General features: G+C 44.6%; 1 non-coding gene across 1 annotated transcript; it reads left to right on the top strand.

Annotated features, from left to right (window-relative positions):
- Positions 1-579: 579 nt before the first annotated feature.
- On the top strand, positions 580-687 carry LOC114208765 (U6 spliceosomal RNA). The gene has a single exon (XR_003609131.1). It is a non-coding gene; the product is annotated as a U6 spliceosomal RNA (small nuclear RNA).
- The last annotated feature ends 3,698 nt before the right edge of the window (positions 688-4,385 follow it).

Genomic DNA, 4,385 nt, shown 5'->3' with positions numbered 1-4,385 from the left:
ATTTGCATTTCTGGGGTTTCTAGACTGGGAGCTCAATCTGGAAGCCTGCCCCACATAGCATCATGGATGAGGCATTCTCATCGCCCACTCAGCAGCAGAGAAAACTAACACTCTCAAGGGGACCCTGGCAAAGATACCTCAGCCAGGAAAAGGCAGAGTTGAAATTCAAGCCCAGGGCTGAATGCCCTGCTGATAGTTTGGCTGCCGGCTGTCCTTGGCCTCAGCTCCTCCACTTTTAATGTCCCAGGGGCAAGAGAGTTGAAGGCACAGTCCGGCAGAGAAAAAAACTAGAAGTAACATCTCCCTCTAGTGGTGAGGGGGAAAGATTTCACTGAAGAGATTAATTAAAGGATGTTGGGTCAACTGTCCGTCGGTCCTTAGAGACCAGCTTCTCCAGCCTGATATTACAGGTGGCACAACTAGGTACAGAGAATAGAAGGAACCAGGCCAATGTCACACAGTTAGTCTTGGGGCAGTTAATTAATTTCTATTTCTATTTCTATAGAAATAGAAATAGAAATTAAATGTGTTCTTGTGTCTTGGCATGATGCTCAGGGCTTGGGACACACTGGGGAGGATGTGCTCCCTTTGGCAGCACATATATTAAAATTGGAACGATACGGGAGAGATTAGCATGGCCCCTGCACAAGGGATACACTGGGAAGGAGGCCACAGTCCCTGATAGTTATGAGCTGAATTGTGCCCTCCCAAAAGTCGTATGTTGAAGTCCCAAACCCCAGTGACTCAGAACAGAACAGTACTTGGGGCTAAAGTCTTTAAAGGATAATTACATTAAAATAAGGCTGGTATCCTTATAAGGAGAGGAAGAAACCCCAGGGTGGCACACACACATAGATGAAAGGCCCTGTGAGGACACAGTGAGAAGGCAATTAACTGCAAGCCTGAGAGAGAGGACTCAAAAGAAACCAAACCTACCACCATCTTGATCTTAGACTACTAGCCTCCAGAACTGGGAAAAAATACATTTCTGCTGTTTAAACCACCCAGTCTATGCTGCTTTTTATGGCAACTCTAGCAAACTAACATGAGGAGACAATGACTGATTATGAATAAGTACAAATCAAATGTCATGAAGCAATAGCACCAGGTGCTATGTAATAGAAGGACTGACTCTGGAAAGTCAGGGGAGGTTGCCCAGAGAAGTACAAGTTATGGCGGCAAATAAGTAGGTGGGAGAGGGTGCTCTGAGTGGGACACCAAGGTAAGAGCAAGACCCAAAGGTAGGAGAAAGCTTGTGCCTGAAGAATTGCGAGGAAGTAGAGCTGGGGGAGGTATCTTTAAGGTTGGCAGAGCCCCCATTTGGTTGGGCTTTACAGGCCAAGGTACAGAGTTTGGTCTTTGCCCTGAAAGCCAAGAGGGTAAGGGGCCATCTCAAAGTAGATATAGTGTAAATGACTCTGACGTCAGCCTTTGGTGACAAAGGGAAGGGACAGTTAGAAAGGTTAGTTGCAATGGGCCCTGGTGTGATTTTGCTGGGCTAGGTTTTGTTAGGCTAGAATGGTTTATCTGGATGGCAGAAATCAGTGCATCTAAATGCAGCTGGGAAGAATCAAGCAGAGATGGAGGTGTGGAAGATGTGAGTGAGGGAGGGGCTAAGAGCCCCGAGGGGCAGGAAGGGGCACCTGGCATTCAGTAAGCTACCTAAGGCCTAGGAGCTTTTCAGGGACCTATAAAAAAATCTGAGCGCTAAAAGTAAAATCATTGCCTCCAAAAATTTTTTTAGACCGTGAATAATCAAAATTAATGTTTAATTAAGTGCCAGCACAACAGATTATTATGTCAACTTCCTTTATGACGCTATTTAATGTTCAAAATGGCAGTTACATTTGAAAACAATTTGGGAGTTAGATTTCTCTTACCTTAAAATAAATCCCAAGTAGGTGGCTCAGGCTTCTGCCTTTAGCTCGGGTCATAATCCCAGGGTCCTGGGAATCGAGCCTCATGTCAAGCCCCACCTCAGTCAGGCTCCCTGCTCAACGGGGAGTCTGCTACTCTCTCTCGCTCTGCCCCGTGCGCTCGCTCTCTTTCTCTCTCTCTAGCTTGCACTCCCTCTCTCAAGTAAATAAATAAAATCCTTTAAAAAAAATAAATAAATCCCACGTAGCACCTTAGTGCTCCTAAAAAAAAAAAAAAACCCATAGCCAATCACAAATTAGGCAAACTACCCACAGCTAAATAATTAAAGCAATTTAAAAAAAATTATTTAAGATTTTTACAGTAAAAATATATTATTCAATATAGGAAGTGAGTACATCTGAATATGTTTGGTATGGTACATGGTGGAGCCTTCTAAAGACAGACTAGGGCCAGAAGAGATCTAAAAACCACCATGGGGGTGGGGGGCAGATTGTGTGACATACGAGGGACTGGCCCAGAAGAGGAAGAAGTTCTCAGGACATTTGGTGGAAGAAGATTGGCAAGCCCCGCTCTGATGGCTTTTTTGTGGTCTGTGAAGTAGGAGATGAGGTTGTTTCTTCTGTCTGTGAGCTGAGAGGGGGAGGCACGGTGGCGGGCAAAGAGAGAGGAGCATGAAGAAGCTTTGAAATTGCTGTTTCAGAGAGTGGAAGAGTAGAAACTACCTGGAAAGTGCGGACGACCCAGTTGAGGATGGTCACCAAAAGTCAATGTTTGTGCTGATCTGCCTTGTTGTGTGTCTCCTGAAACTCAGTTTGGCAATCTGGAAGCAGGCCCCGAGAGAGGGGCTTGTTGGATTCACCCAGGGGTGGGGTTCAACAGAGTGAGCAGGATGAAGGGTCAAAGTGTGGGAGGAAGTTGACATCTTTTGAGTGCCTACACCACGCACAGGGATAGACACTTTCACTCGCCTTACCTCAATCATAAGGATCATTGTATCAGTTAGGATGCATTTAACTACAAGCAAGAGAAAAACTCGACAATGGCATAAGGATATCTGTTTGCTTACCAGAGAGTCTGGAGGAAAGTATACTTAGGATTGGCTGGGAAGTTCCATGATATCAAGGATCCAGAGTCTTTCCTTCCCCCACTCTGCCCTCTGTCAGCAAGTTAGGATTCCTTGCAGGCTTGCACCTCAGGTTTGCACTGTGGCCACCCCAGCTCACAAAGCATGGCTTCCTTGATGACAGCACTCACTATAAGAAGGGAGAAAAATCTTTCCCAGAAAACTGGCAGTCCTCTACCTATATCTCCTGGGCCAGAACGGAGCCAGATGCTTACACCTAAACTAACACTGACCAAGGGGAACTGGAAGGCCTCAGTTAGCTATTTATTTTTTAAAGTTTTATTTATTTAAGTAATCTCTACACCCCACGTGGGGCTTGAACTCATGACCCCAAGATCAAGAGTTGCATGCTCTTTCCGACTGAGCCAGCCAGGTGCCCCTAGCTTAGTTTTAAATTATGACTCCTCCTGGGGGCTTGGCACATGCCAAACAAATACAACGGGGGTTCTGTTAACAAGAAAAACAGAGAAATGTGTGTTGGGTAGGCCACCAACAGTGTCCGCCACAACCATTATCTTCCATTTTACAGTTGAAGAAAGAGGTTCAGGAAGGTTATGTAACATGATAAAGGTCATAGACCTAATAAGCGGTGGGTCCAGAATCTGAGCCCAGATCTTTCCAATACCACTATGCTGACTCCAAGACCAGTTTTCTTTGCATATAACAATGGTTCCCAACCAGGATTTGAGGACATGAGGGGTCCCTGGAGACAGTAAAGAGGTGGGAGTAGGGAGAGGAGGGAACCTCCTGGGTATTCACCTATCTCCAGGAACTTTACAGAAGTCACATGTTCCTAATGAGACCACAGAAACAGTTCCCAAACTGAATTTAATATTAAGAATCCAAACATAAGCCAAGCAAGAACGATCAATAGTTGCTAACTTGGGAAACAGGCTATTCAAGCAATCTCAAGTATCATCTCATAGACTACTTATCGGTCAGAAAGGGGAAAGGGTATCTTGCAAATGGAGCAATCTGGTGGACACCACTTTTAACCAAGTGATCACATTAGCATCATCAATACTAAAACAGGCTGATATTTATGTGCCCTTGGTGTGATGCCCTTACACACCTCACTCAAGTAACATCCCTGCCAAAAACATTTATTTTATTTAATTTTTTTAATAATTTGTATTGTTATGTTAATCACCATACATTACATCATTAGTTTTTGATGTAGTGTTCCATGATTCATTGTTTGTGCATAACACCCAGTGCTCCACGCAGAATGTGCCCTCTTTAATACCCATCATCAGGCTAACCCACCCCCCCACCCCCCCTGCCAAAAACATTTTAACACAAGTCTAATCATAAGGAAACAATCAGGCAAATCCAAATTATGAACTGTCCACAAATGACACAAATGACTAACCCAGACTCTTCC

The sequence above is a fragment of the Eumetopias jubatus genome, unplaced genomic scaffold (genome assembly GCF_037043125.1).
Source record: "Eumetopias jubatus isolate StellerSeaLion01/CBP00866 unplaced genomic scaffold, mEumJub1_p1.0 scaffold_5, whole genome shotgun sequence".
Lineage (NCBI taxonomy): Eukaryota > Metazoa > Chordata > Mammalia > Carnivora > Otariidae > Eumetopias > Eumetopias jubatus.
This window is presented reverse-complemented; position numbering and strand designations above follow the sequence as displayed.